This window comes from Xiphophorus couchianus, chromosome 12, assembly GCF_001444195.1.
Source record: "Xiphophorus couchianus chromosome 12, X_couchianus-1.0, whole genome shotgun sequence".
NCBI classification, from domain to species: Eukaryota; Metazoa; Chordata; class Actinopteri; order Cyprinodontiformes; family Poeciliidae; genus Xiphophorus; species Xiphophorus couchianus.
In genome coordinates this window covers 14,078,898-14,094,698 of record NC_040239.1, presented here as the reverse complement: position 1 = coordinate 14,094,698, position 15,801 = coordinate 14,078,898, and positions in this window count along the sequence as shown.

Below are 15,801 nucleotides of genomic sequence, written 5' to 3'. Positions count from 1 at the left end.
TCTGCTTTCCTTTGCTCTTTATTTTTTTGTATCTGTTATATTTTGGGATTCTATGCTTAATGACAGAAGTCATTGACCCTCTGTGCCACTCTGGAAAATGATTCTGTAATTTCATCCCCTCTGCCATTTTTACAATTGTTTTTATGAATAAAAAATATATATCATATCTATCACTTTGAATTACAGCCCAGCAATAAGGTGATTCATCACATCATCAATCACATGAGGCGTTAAGAAAGATATGTTTCATCTAGAGGTTGAAAAACTGGATTTTAGATGAAGTGGCTGCAAAGAGTGACACAGAGAGAGGTTCAACACATCTGAATATATATATGACAAAAAACAACATGTTCTGTAAAACATATAAGTATTTAGTTGGGTTTATTTTTACCCAACACAGTTATAGAAATTTGATAGTGTAGAGTGTAAAGCTGCTGCTCTACTTGCTCCAAGACATTATAAAATAAACTGCATCTGTATTCCTGTAGCAAAAATAGTAATTTACCATGAATTGGTAGCTGTATATTATCATAATACATAATTTATGTCTATTCATTGTTTTTTCAATAATAAAAAATTATGGAAATTCAAATCTATTGTGTCAAATATTGCCACTTCATCAAAACCTAATAGCTCCAATTAAATAGTTACAAATCTCTAATTAATTTAATGTTTTGTTTTTTATTCTGTCCAGTTTTTAAAATTTTTAATTGCACTTTGCCAATAGTTTAAATCTCTTTAGGAGAGGCACAAAAGCTCTTTTTTTTTTTTTTTTTTTAAAAAGAGACATGGCGTTCATTCTTTAAGGTTCCCAAAACAGACAGCAGGAGAAAGTAGGAAGGCTGAAACAAGCACAGAAAGGTTATTCTATTTTATCTGTTGAAGATGTCAAGCTCTCTGTCATTGAAGTTGCTTTTTTTTGTGGAAATGTCAGCATCCGCTTTGAAATCTCAGAGTTAAAGTAATCTTCCTATGTTCTGTAGAAAATACACAGAGATTGCTGCTAATACTAAATGTGCTAATGACACTTGTTGGATTCACTCCTCCCATTCCGCTAGGGGGCTCTGTAGTTGTTTTGCATTGGTAGTGGAGGGGAGGTGAAACAGGAGAAGAAACTTACGGCAGGCCAGTAATACACTGAGACTGCCGTTAGCTGAAGCTAACAAGCTGACTCTACAATAAAATTACATCCTACTGGCGTTCATGAATGTTGCCCAACGTAGTGAGTTATATTAATGCTGTAAGCTGTGGGGAGATGAGTTTTGTTATCTGTTCTAAGCGTGAGCTTAGTGAATTTGCTAGAGCTAATTAGCAGAATGCTAGCTGTGTTTGCTGCACTGTGATATTTGAATGCAGATGTTTGTTATATTACGAAGTTTTCTAAGAGTAAAGTCAAGCCTAGCTAATAAATCTGTTTAAGTTTGTGTTTATTGAATACTGCAATACTAAGTATTGATGTTATTTTTTTACTTTATTTACAGTTTAACCAGATGGCACGTCCGTGTAAAGGCACTCGGCAATAAAATTAACAACAACAATAACGACTAACTTATGTTCTTTGTAACAACACTTCTCTGTTTTATGATGTATGACGTTTTAATGTTATCTGAAAACAGGTTGTTGTTGAAACTGAGAATGTGTTCTCAATCAACTTACCTGATGAATTAAAGGTTAAATAAAATTTTAAAAATTAACAACAAAAGTGCAACCTCCCTCAATCATTAATCATCTTTAGTTTAAAATATTAGTGGTGGCCTAGTTATGCAGGAGATATGAGGCTCAGAAAGTGAGACTGGAAATGTACCAAATGAATGCCAACACATGGGAACCTCAATTAAAATGTTTTAAATACTGATAATTAAATTTCTCATTCTATAGTATTTATTTATTTTACCATATCTTATCAGACTATCATTTTCATAGTTTTTCAATATTTAAGTTACTTCCTCAAATTTACATTGGTATCATCAGGTTAATTTTCTTAACTAGTACTACCTTACAACTAAAATCTTTCTTCATGCATTATGTAACCTGTTGTCATGTTTGTGGGCCCCTATGGACCTGGCCTTCAATTTGGGTTCACAAAATGTTTCTCATATGAGGAAAACCTTTCCTGATGTTCTTTCTATTCACATCTTTGTCTGCCCTCAAATGTGTGTTAGCAAAATTAACTTAAGATCTGCAACACATTTGGGACCCGTATGGGTCCCACGTTTTGCTACAGGTTCAATACCAATGTAGGTAACTGACATGGTTCCATTTTGTAACTTTGGTACAGTTCAGTCTGGATCCCATAGGTAGAAAAATGGGCCCAAAGAGCAAATGTTTATCGATTAAGATGCTAGTGTAATGTCTTTGAAAACAAATTTCCGCTATGAACATCTCCATTGTGGCATGCGTAAACTTTTTAAATTTTGTTTATCATTAGACATATGTCGTCATTTGTTATTCTTGCCTTCAGTGCTGGAATGTTTTTTGTTGCTGTTTTGATCGCTGTGGTAGGCGAAGCATGCAGTCGCCCTGCCCTCTCATGAAGTAGGTATGGTGGTATAACTGATGTGTCTGTGGGTCTAAAGCAGCTTTGTCTGTGTTACATAAACAGCTTCAGCTCAGAGGGAGTTTCATCATACCGCTACACTTGGCAGGTTCTCATATTACCATCCTGAGATATTCGTGTCTTATTTTCTCTGTTTTAAGTGTCTGTCATCGCTTCTCACTCACCGTATTTCCTCTTTCTTGCCCACTTGCTGCACCTGTCCCTCTCTGCCTTCATGTTAGCCTGCTTCCTCTCTATAGTGTTTGCATCCTGTCATGCTCATCTCCACTGTGAGTCACAAATCCCAATTGCTTCAAATTCTTTTGGAGCTTTAAATGTCATTCTCTTCCTCAGCCTAATGTGTTTATTATTATCCCATAGCTTTTCTCTAGAACTTGTAATTAGAGTACAATCTGACAAAATAAACAACAAGTTAAGTTATTTGGCTGAGAGCTATGCTTGTGATGAGTTTCTTATTCCTGAAGGAGTATCAAGATTCAAGCTCGATTAAAACATCAACCTTTCCTGTGATGCTGATGCTTTTTCTTTTTTTCTTTTCATTGATCATCTGTAAAATCATATTTTTATCTTTATTAACTAAATTTTCAGTTAAGCTATTAATACGTATGCCAACTTTGAATCAAAGGAAGCAGCTTCCAATGAAAAGAAGTGTTTTATTAGCAATAAAGGAAGTAAAATGAGGTAGACAGCTTAGTATTCATTATTCATTATATGCAGTTTTAGTAGATTACAATATTGTTCATACTCTGACTGAATTTTATCTGTAATTTTGCACAATTAATCTCCTCCGGGAAGGGTCGCGTCACACATTGCACCAACATTAAAGGCCAGAACATTCTCCACTAGAGTAAGGACATTTGTTCTTTTTCTAGACAGGACATTTAATGCTTCACAAGAACTTAGCCGCAGAACTCTTGGGAACTCGCACTGCAACATTTCCATAAAATAACTGCCGGATAGCATGCAAGAGCAATAGGTTTTGTCCTGATGATGTGTCAAGAACCAGCAACAAAAACTCTCAAACCACAGCTGAAAGAAGAGAGTGACATAATTTTGTTTTTGCATCCCTCTGAAAGATGATAAATGTCTCTGGTCTTGTGGAATATTTATAGGCTTTAATTATGGGTTTTCTCATAATTGGTCAGATAGTTGGTGAACTAATCTTTAAAAAACTTACTACATTTGCTGAGTTTCACATGACAATGAGTCATGAGTTCACTCAAATACTAAGTCATCCAAGCAGAGAAATCAAAATGAAAACGTCTTAAATACTGATAGTGATCACATGTTTTTGCATTGGGATTGTTTCATTAAATTTCTGCCATTCAGCCAGAACCAAATGGTTAAAATGATGCCGCTCTCCTGCTGTTGCTGTTAGATTTGGTGTGCAGTGCCATTCATCCCCAAACAGGGTTTGTGCATTTACATGTAAAGAGTTACTGTTCTCCCAGTATTTCACAGTCATTTCAAATATTATTACTTTATTCTATACTTGAAGTGCCACGTCATCTGCTAATTTAAGGTCTTTCTGAAGTTCTCTCTGAATTGTTCTCGACTTTTAGACAGCATTTCTGATTTTACTTTGACGCCTCTGTAAGTCATTTCAGTTTGAAATCTTCTGAGGAGCTGGTTATGAACAGGTTATAGTAAAAAAATGTCTTTTTTCTTCTAGATTATGGCCCTAAATGTGCTCAGAGGAGCATTCAGAAACTAAGAAACCCACCTGTATTGAAGCAATCATTTGAATGCTTTCCACCATTCAAATGATTCCTCAGGAGTGAGAAACATGTGTCATAGGTCATCGATGTGGGTGAAATCAGCTGTAATGAATTTGTGTTGATTGGGGAAAGAATTCACTTTTATGCATGAGTTCAATTTTTATTCCCTGTCATTCCCCTTTATTGCACATCTGTTCATTGAGTTTCTTTTTTATTTTAATTTCTTTGTGTTTGTGCATCACTTGGGCTGTTAGCAACATCTGGTCTGGTATTTTAAGTCCTGACAAGAATATAATTTATTTTCTGTGAAAAGTGTTGATGTGCTTGAAGCTAATTTTCCCTTCTGCTTGTTCCTTTCAAAATTAAATTCACATACTAAGGAAAGATGTTGTGAAGAAATAAATGCCGCATGTCTCACTTGCTTTCCATGTCCTCTTATATTAGTTATGAAAACCGACCACAACACGCAACAGAGGCATGGCACACAAAGCTGCAGATACATTTTTATCAGAAAAACATTTATTCAGTCAGCAGAACACATGAAGGAGATTATGTTCACAAACATAATGCATCTTAATGCAATATTATACTTTGAGTGATGTCATACAAGTCTCGTCTCATAATTTCCCTGATAAATTATTCGGATATACTTGATTATAAGATTAGTTATTACAAGATAATTTTTTTTGTCCTTTTGATGGCCTGTCGGAAAAAAAACCAACATTTTATTGTTAATCATAGGTCTCGTTTGGATGTTAATTATAACTATAATAGGTTTTTAATTCAAAATATTAAGAAAGGTTTTGCCTGTAAATGTAATTTAAACCCAGAACTCTTAACAGTCGCTCTTCTATCACATGCTTACATCTTAGAACTCTTTTAATTAGGAATATTTTTCTGCAGAGTTCTAAAAAATTAATTTACTGAAGGAAAGTTGTTTGTGCTGTGAAATGTGTTTTAGAGAAAGTTCATTTAAATGTGCTGCATTACCAGTTGAAATCTACATGATTACCCTTTTCATGCCTTGCGGGCCTTTGCTCTCAGAGCATTTATTAACTTTGCTGCACTTTCTGCTGTGACGAAGAAATAAAATAAGAAAGCAGGAAAATCAGAAACTGGTTCGTTTTTTCCAGCCTGATAACCAGGGATTCCTCTCTGCTCAGGTCATGTTTGGTTATTGTTTGTGCTTGTTAATGTATGCATCTTATTTTGCATATCAAACTACTCTGCATATAAAGCAGGAAGCGGATTTGCTAAATCCAAATCTCTCCCTTTTAGGTGCATTTCCTCGGACCTAACAATCCACCCAAGCCAGAATTTTCACCAGAATTTTCCCCAAATCTCATCTAATCAATTACACTTAAAAGCACTCAAACCCGTTTTCTGTGCTGCAGGAGCGAAACGAAGGGATGGAGTTAGAGAGTGGGAAGATATGAGAGGAGGAAGATAAAACGAGGGAAAGTAGGCCAGAGAGATGCCTGACTGGTACTTCCTCCTGGGTAGTTTGTAGCCAGGCTCATGTTGAACCTGATCTGCTCCCCGGTTCACTGAACACGATGTGTTACAAACCAATTCAGCACAAGTACTCTGAAGTTACGGCTGAAACTTCAAGTTTTCTGGCAAATTATTACTTATTAACCATCTAAAGAGTCTGATTTGATCGTAAAAATCATTTGTCTCAGTTTTAGTTATCGTGAAACAGAAACAAAATGGAGTTATTCTGCCTTCTGTAAACAGTCTGGGATAATTAAAACCAATAAAGCCAGAACAAATATGAGCTTTTCCTAATAATTGTTTCATAAAAAATGTGAATTATTCATAATCTACAAGGCCATTTTTCAGAGAATAAAGCAACAAACACACATTCGACCTTGTTTAGAGGTTCACCAAAGAGAATAAGGAATTCACAAAACAGAAAAATGGAATAAAGTTATGAAGAGTTTTGTTTATAGTCTCCGAAATACTTTAAAACATAAACTCCTTTCTAAAGTCAGCTATAAAGCCAAAAAGACCAGAAAGCATTTAAATCTTTAACTTAATCCTCTCTTACAATTTTTCGGCTGAAGGCAGATAACCTGACCTCTGAGTTGAGGTAACATATGTGAGGTTGCTGCTGTAAACAAACTTAGGAATCTATGTATTACTTTCTGTCAGTTCAGATTTGCCTTTTGCTGAGCAATGGTGCAGCTCTGCAACAATTACTAGGGGAAAGCAGAGATACAAGCAAAAGTAAAGCAGGGTTGATTCCAGGACATACGCACTAATCAGAGTAAGTTTTTATTTATTCGTGTCAGCCACCTTTTTCTTTTGGATGCATTTGTTAATCTGAAGCTACCTTGCAGTGAAATATTTTAGTATAAAATCCTTTTGATTGTGACAGTCTTCCTTAATAATGTAATAAACATATTTTTTGTTATTTCGAGGAATGAATTACTACTGTGTTTTATTAGGTTTTAGTCATAGAAAGAAATATGATGTTGTAGGGATGTTGTATTGTGCAAAGGTCCAAAGCTGGACATGTACCCTTCACCAACTGGAGAACAAAATCTTGGCCTCCTCTTTTGCTTGAATCTCAAACTTACGTTTTTGAGAATCACAATATTTATCCGCGCATCAATTTTTAGACATTTCACGACTTTTTAAAATTAATCTCTTCAGCATAATGACAGTTTTCACTCTTGGAAATACAAAGAAAAACATGTTCAACACTAATTCATAACACATTTAAGGAAAATGGATAGATTTTAATCAACATTCCTGGTCAGAAATAATACAAGTTTAACAGCTAAATGACACTTCAATTAAATAGTTAAACTAGCTTTTGAATGTACTAACTCAACAAAGTTAGTTGGATTTAAATATTTTATTTGAATACTTAATATTTTTACCATAGCTATTTAATTTTTCTGTCTTGTGCTGACTAAAACATTAGACACAACATACATTATCTGTACATTTATATGTGCATGGCATCTACAAAATGAACAGTTCATAGTTCTACCCAACAAACTCAATAAGTGTTTACATACATGTTGGTATTTGCACATCATTACTCATTCTGAATAACATGTCTGCTGACAGATCTCAGCTGTTAAGCTGAAAAATTAATAACACAACCCATAAACACATCAGCATCTTCTGGGCATCACACATGGCGAATGAGGAAATCTAACATGTGATGAATCGACATGTTGAGTTATATTTTAATCAAAATGTTTAGAGAGGACTTGGTATTAATTTAGAGCAGATCATTTCCCTACAAAATATCTGTTATTGAAATGTTAAATGGTTAATGTGCAATAATTCCTCTTTAGAAAGTGCAGTATTGGTAATTGACTTCAGTTTGCTGCTTTTTGTTTATATTTGAATATTTCCACAAACTACACTACTTGTGGTGAAGATTTCTTACCAAATATAATCATCTGCATGTATTTCATAATTAAAAAGGGGAGATCCTATAAGGTTATGTTAGAAAACAGTAAAAAAAAAAAACTGGTGAGAACACAAGAATGTTTTTGCAATAAGACAGAGCACAGGTGAGTAGAATAAGGTTTAAAAAACTGGAACAAGACAAGAAGTATTTATTGTTTTTATGCTGATGTAGACTTTATCTTAGTGAGGAAGGAGACCTTTACTCAAACTGACTGATCTTTCAAGAGCGTAAAATAGGACTGGATCACCAGTGTAGGATGGAGCTGAGCTATTTTTAGATTTAAATACAGTAAGACGGATGTTAAAATCAATTCTTCGACTTGCTGGAGGCCAGAGAAGAAAAAGGTAAAAATAAGTGATGTGCTTAAGCCTGTTGGTGCTGCTATTCTGGCAATTGGGTTCTGAATAAACTGACATTTCGAGCTGCAGATATGAAAGAATATATATAGGAAAAAAAAGTTGTTCTCCTGAAATGAACAATCAGTTATTCTTCTTCAGAAGAAATTCCCATCAGTCATGAGAGGTATAGTATACTCAGTCCATTGCATTGCCAACACTGAGAGACTCTCTCTCACTTGTAAGAATTGTTTTTATGGATGTTTTTCAACTTCTGGTTTCTGCAAAACTTTTGTCTATACCAGCATCCTTTTAAGGTGACTCATATTTCTCCTTAAGAATTGTAATATAAAAAACAATAAGAACAACATTCAAATTGTTGTTTCTAGTCTTCCTGCTGTGGGCAACCATTATGTTCTCGCATTAAAAGCAGAGGCAAAGTAAAACCTGTGTAAGATAGAGAAGTGCTGTAAGAGATAAAAGATTCCAGTTTTAAACTTAAAGTTTTCCATAATCTGGATGTTTTATAGGTCATGTGTGTGTGTCCTGAAAAACGTCTACTTGAGCTTTGACATTTCCAAGATGCTGCTAACGCCTCCAAATGCAGCATGATCCATGACGAACAGAGGTTAAAATCTCTTCTATAGAGGTCCTGGAGGGCCGGAGTCCTGCAACATTTGTTTGTGTTCTGGTTCAACACATCTGAATCAAACTGATGAATTACCTGCTGATTCAAATTCTCCAGAGTCCTGCTAATATTTGGCTCAGGTGTGTTGAAGCAGAGACGCATCTAAAAGTTGCAGGACATCAGCCCTCGATGTCTGGAGTTAAAAACCTCATGAATAAAACACTTTTTTAAAAATTTATTTCTCCCTACATATAGGAGGAAATAAACTGCTTCCTCTGAACCTTTATCCTGTTTGTCCAAAAGTGTTTCCTCTTTCTGTATGAACTTTTGTCATTAATGGTGACCTTTATGCCTCTCAAAATTGGTATTTTAATGTATCATAACATGGAGAACTGGAGTAAGAGGAACGTTCTTTGTTGTGTGGTGCTCACAAAGTACAGATGTGCTGTAATAAGAGGACTTGCCTTCCATCGCCAGCAGAGTGGTTTGGAGGCTTTTAGGAGAACACGTCAGGATGAGAAACGGAAGGTTTAAAAGATTCTGTTTGTGAGGCATTAAAATATGTTATTTCAGACTTCAATTATTATGTGCTTACTCATATATGTCTGATGAAAAGTACACGCTGTAGATTTCTTAAAAATGCATTACTTTGAGACTGAACATTTTTATACTTTTACTAAAGCATTAAAGTTGCTGGCTACATGTTGCAGTGAAATATAAAACTTACTTTTAAGTACAGTTGAAACGAGATTTTTATATTCACTGTGTAAAAATAAAAAGTAAACCCCTTCTTCCTCACTTTCTAACTTTAAATCAGACTAAAGTTTTCCCAAGTTTGGTCAGTTGGGATTGTGAAAAGTATTTATTTTTGCTTACTGCCAAAAAATAAAAAAGTCATAATATATATTTTTTTATGTTCTCTTATATTCTGACATTTACATACATTTATTAAGTATTTAAGCTACTTTTAAACTGTGTGTCTTGGATCAAACATTTTTGATTATCTTTCTATAAGCTTTTCACAATTGCTTAGGCTGCCATTTAAACTCTGCTCAGAAATGTTATTTGAGGCTGAATTTAATGTTTTGTGATGGACACTTATTGTCTTTTGACCTATTAGTAACTTTGCTTAGTCATTGTTCATTGCAAACACCCATTTGGGCTCTTTGACTTCAGGCCTGATTATTGGTTAATATTTGCACATAAGTAGCATCAAGGCTTAAGGTTGGGTGAAATAACAAATCCTTGATGTTAAAAATGAGTTCCAAGTCTGGAGTGATTTCATCAGGCTGAGTCTAAAATCAATACATTTGTGACTTGAGTCTAAGTCAGATGACTTGAGTTCAACCCGGAGATGCAACAGCAGCAGCACCGGGGCTGAGACACAAAAGCAGGCAAGTCTTTTAGATTAGATAGTCAGAGTTTAGGAATGTGTAGGACGGGCCTCAGCAAAACGCTGGTGTAATAAAATAAACAACCCATCTGACTCAAGAAGGCTTCGTTTCTTAACCCCATTGTGTTGGTTCTGATGCTTAACGACAAATGATCTTAAATTCATTCCCTCTTTTATTTTTGCTACCGTTTTAATGGAGAGATCAGGCTAAAATTTAGGTAGTAAAACCCCTTTTTCTTAGATCTCTGGAGATCGATAAAATCTTCATAAATGTGAGATCATAATTAAGTTTAGATAATATTTTAAACATCTGTCGTGTGTCTAGTCTGTTACTGTAGAGTAACATTAGTGTTGCAGAGTGTCATAAAAAGCTTCTATCCCTGTAAAGATTAATTTTGTTTTGTCACACTGAAATGTTTCAGATCATCAAACCCATTTTTTAATTGGAAAAGATCATTTGGGTTAATGAAAAAAAATCAGATTTTAAATTATGATTACATTCATAAAGAAAAAAACAATTATCTTAATCATTTTTGCAGTATGTAAAAATGTTTTTACATACTACATAAAAATGTAATTTCCTTTCATACCTAAGAATGGGTTGGGTCACCGTTTGTGGTGACGAATGTCAGAAAGTGTTTATAATAACTAGCAGTGAGTGTTTTAAATGTCTGTGGAGCCATTTTGACCTACTCTTCTTTGCTGAATTGTTTAAATTCTAGTGTTTGGAAGGTTTTCAAATGTGAATGGCCTGTTTAAGGCCACAACGCTGCATCTGCAATCCGCTGCATCTGCAGAGGATTGGTTTGGCGATCCTTTCCATGTTTTCTCCATTTCTGGTTAACGACTCTTATTGTGGTTTGTATGATGTCCAAGGACTTAGAAAAGGCTTTGTAATAGAAGTCAAAGACTTTTTTCATCTGTTCTTCAATTCTTTTATCCTTTATGTTGACAGACATCTACAGGTGTAGCTTCTGACATTGACCACAAAAGGTGTAGTTAATTAGTTTATTCGTCTTGAGAAGTGAGATGATTACTTCAGCTTGTTGTTCCTTAGTAAATAAAACCATAACTTTCAAAACTACTTTTCGCATTTACACAAGTTCTAAATCTATGATATAAAATCAATTTGATCTGAAATATTTAAATGTGACAAAAAGAAAAGAATTAGAAGTACATTATTGCACAACTACATCTGTGTTTGTGTGTTTGGTAAGTCAATTAATTATTAACACTCATTGATTTTTTAAAAAATGTTAATTGAGTTAATAAATGAAGTCAATCTTAATCCTGAGAATTTTAAAGAAATATTTTAGTTTCTTTTGCATTTGGTGAAGAGGCTGCTTCTGAGGTAATAAAGTGATCTACTTTATATAGATCGTAGAACTGATTGGTTTTAAACATTAAAGTCATTTAACACAACTTAGACTATAAATTCATTTAGGTTCCAGTGTGTCAATTAAACGGTGTAAAAGTTTACACACCTGCGGTTCTGACTTGCCTAATTCAAAAGCTGCAACATATCTTGAAACTCAACCAAAAGAAGACAAAGAGCAGCATTTCGCTGGTGGGACGTTTTTAATCCGTACCACTGCTGTTTTCCTGCCGGTCGCTCCAGATGCATGTAAACCTACAGCACAAGGGCGGACTCCTCTGAGCACGCTGCCCCATCACGTCCACATTATTACACAGCAGCTAATCCTGTTTTCCAAATCCCAGCACCTTGGACTCCATGGAGAAAATCCTATTGCTGCTGCACATTTCTCTATGCGATTCAGCATACAAGAATCCACTGCCCTCGAGACTTCCTTTGTCTCCTTCCAGCCGAAGTCACCCACTTAAATCCCTGCGCCGCATTCATAATCAGAAATGTCTCAAGTTTATAATTGAATGCATTGTTGTGCAGAGTATCTCAAGCAGGCACAAAAACCTACAGGAAAATGGGACACCCTCCATTTTTCTGTCTGTTGTTCTGCTCTAACTAAGTTAGTGGTTTATTTATTGCTGCGTTTGTTTGTTGATAAAGTTAAAGCCCCATTGTGACAAAGAAAGAGAGGAAGATGGATTCACTCATGTGTGCATGCCTCCCTGCAGTGCACAAGTAAAAGGATTGTCCATCTGTCCAAATATGCAGCATCTGACAGACATCTGCAGCAGGATGATACTTTCTTCATTGTGTGCAGAGCAGTAACCACCAGAAAGGATTAAGTTGTGTCCATGTTTTTTTTTTTTTTTATGAGCTGAGAGATTTGTGATGAATATCCACTGCTTTCACGTTAACTGAATACCTGTAAGTGCTTTAGTGGCATCATGGGATTTCAGTGCGGTTGCATGTTTTTGGATGTCTGCAGGCACCATCTGTCCCTCAGTGTGTGTGAGCTTCGGGTTGTTGAGGTTTTCATTCTGCATCTGTTAGTGAAGATATGTCAGTGGGGCTATTGGAGTAAAGAGGTGTGTGTTGGTCACACGCCTCTTTATGTCCTGTGACTGGCAAAAAGCCCATCTTGCCATGTTTCATCCACAAACTTCAAACTGTTTTCATGTGTCAGACTAACACAAAGTACTTATACTCATTCTAAAAGATGCTGTGGTATTTAAAATCACAGGCTCTAGTTGTTATATTAGCTCTACTTTACTGCAGAGAGATGAATATGAGTGGATATTGTAGGACAAATGCTGAGTTAGTCAAAAAAAAGGTCTGCATGTCTCCAGGTGAAATAAATACTTCATCCTCCATGAAAGCATGACTAAGCACAGCACTGAGACGTGTTTTAGCTGCACCAGGTTGTTACACATCTCAGGATGAATTTCTAAATCACTCCACTTGCAAAAGCTCTTTGCTAATCCCTGTGTTTTCTTGGCTGCTACTCAGCAGTTCAAAGCTTCAGCTCCCCCTTCAGCAGGGGTGTCTAAAGTGCAATTCAGGGGCAATTAGCTGCTTATGGAATAATTTTGAATCTGTTCTCTTTGGTGGGGAGGCTGGATTTGAAGAAATGCAGATTGGTATGCTTTACACTCATATTAGGAATAGACCAGGAGTGTGTGCAGTTAATAAAATGACTGATTTGTGCCCAACAGCCAGAATTCAAGTCGTGTTTTAGAGGATCAAGATATAAACAGCCTTTTCAGTTGTTCTAAAGCTCAGTGATGCCTTTTTCATTTTGTAGCTTAAAGAGTAAAATCTTCAAACATGTGTCTTGTGCATATCTGTGTTTCCTATCACCTTTCTGTCATTGAGCTAATATTTTCCTACCCCAGAAGGAAACCTCTCAACATGTGGGATGGGTTGAAACTAGAGTGTGGGTGGTTTTAGCGACAAAAGACATGTTAGCATCATCACATAGTGACGATGTGATGATGCTAACATGTCCAGCATGTAACAAAGTCTGGATATAATGGCTGCAAAACATGAAAAGATTTAAGAAGTGTGAACGTTTTCCCAAAACACTGTGGGACAATGCAGCTGCACAATAAAGTGGGAAAACACTTGGTTTAGTGCAGAATGTTTTATTTCCCCTACAGGGGAGAAAGTAACACCTCATGCCCAAAATGCTGGATAGTTTGATCTCATTGCTCCCTTTAAGAAGTCTTTAGAAGTAGTCATACTTATCCCTTGTCAGAGTTGCTTTAACAGTAAACCAAAAATACAAGCACCAATTTGCTGCTACCTTCAGTTACATGTAATTACTGCTGAACAGTTTCATATGATAGGAACAAATTGTACCAGAGTGTTCACACCAGTTTCTAATAAGTGCTGATCACCCAGGCTGCAGTCTTAATTTGATTTAGAGGTAATTGTAAGTCCAATTAATGGGATTTTATCTCTTCCACATTTCCTTGATTCCAGGAAAACTCAAAGATTGGTCATCAGATGCTCTTTTAGCAGGACCTTTAAAATTAAATTTTACATAAAACTTGTGAAATGATCTTAAGAGAAGACAGCATAAGATAGGATCCCAGATGAGAGTAAACCTTTATCCAACCCTGTGAGGGGTTGTGTGAGTAAAAGGCTTTCCACTCTACCCTTAATAAACTAACATCTGAAATATTAATCAGTTGGGTGTTTGGCTTCACTGGTGGTAAACTGATGAAGATAAATTACAGCTTGAAGTAAATTGTATTAGGCAGATTTAGCATCTCTATCAATGCAACACTTGCTGCTGTCAGCTATAATCGAGTCATCTTTTGACTCGTGTTTTGGTGGCAATGGATTTATCGCATGTGAAAGGATCATCCTGTGGTTTACGGCGCCGCGGCTGTATTTGTGTCTTTATCGAATGTGAGGTGTTTTACCCCATTCATCAGCGCTACCGTGCTACTGTCCTCTTTGCATACTTGTCACAACATTTAGATGATTATAAACTATGTGAGAAATGGTGAAAGCTGCTCAGTACTTTGTTGTTAATGAGCTTTACTCTCTGAGGTAAACAGAACCGAGCCTCTGTCTGCATGCGTGTGTGTATGTGTGCGTAATTGAATATTTCAGACAGAGCTGTTTGTTCTCTCAGACTCGGCAGATGTGTTGTGTGTAAGTAATACGGTGATGAGAAGCATTTCGCAACATGCATGATTACCACCCATTCACCCGGTGTGAACTGCTGTACTCGTGTGATCCACTGAATCATGAGCAGCAGCCGTGTGTGAATCTGAAAGACAAACAGATGCTCAGTACATAAACACTAAAAGTTATCATCAGATGAAAAATGGTATAGGCTTTTATTTAGAAGCTGTGTCAGAAAAGAGTAATGGTATTTGAGATAGATGGACTGGAAACACTTATAGAAATCATTGAAAGTCGCATCTCCACTCAGAATCAGCTGATGCTGGTTCCCATCATAGGGTAACGCTGTAAGAGAAGTCTATTGAGGAACAAAAAGACTTCCTGAACTCTAATCTTTGGCTGCTGACCCTGAACCATGTTGCTCCTTCGTGGCCTTGAGCCCAGAGGTTAAGTGAAAACTTTAAAACGGTTTCTTCCACTTCCTTCCTCTGCTTTACCACAGCTAACAGCTGCAGGAATTTACACCCTGTATAACATGAACATCCACAAAAATCGTCTTTTCATGTCAGACTCAAAACTAAACCAGTAGATTATTTGTTTACTTGGTAAAACATAAATATACAGAGCTGTGCAAAAGCTTTGAGTCATCTGTTATTTTTTTTTTTATTAATTGTGAGTCTTTCCTAGAGTGCCAGGACTCTCCTGGACTTCTATGGTTCCACACTCTATGGTATGTTGTTGCTGGAAGTTGTGTTTTTCCCAATTTTATCTGCGTACTTTAAGCAGAAACAATATCTTTCTCACTTAGATAATAAAATGACTTAATAATCCCTTTTACTTTTTTAGCAAAATACATCTTATAATAGAAATTTTTAAAGAAAGTATAAAACAACACATCAAGCAGATTCCAACTTGGAAATGGAAAGACTTTTTATTCTGGGAGACATGTCTTTTGCTCTGAGGAATATAAAATATAAGTGTTTGACCAAAGCAGAAAGGGAAAAGACTCTAAGCCTTATAACATTTCAAATTTGAAGTACTGCGGTGGCAGCATCATGCTGTGAGGGCGTTTTACTGCAGGAGGGATTTTTGCCTTTCCCAGAGTGGATGGCATCATCCATTTTGGGAAGATGCCAACCCTCTTCGCAAGATGGATGATGTCAACCCTCACATTGAAGCAGTGTGAGGGTTGACACAAACTTTATTGGTGTTGGTCAATAAAGTTTTATTGACCAA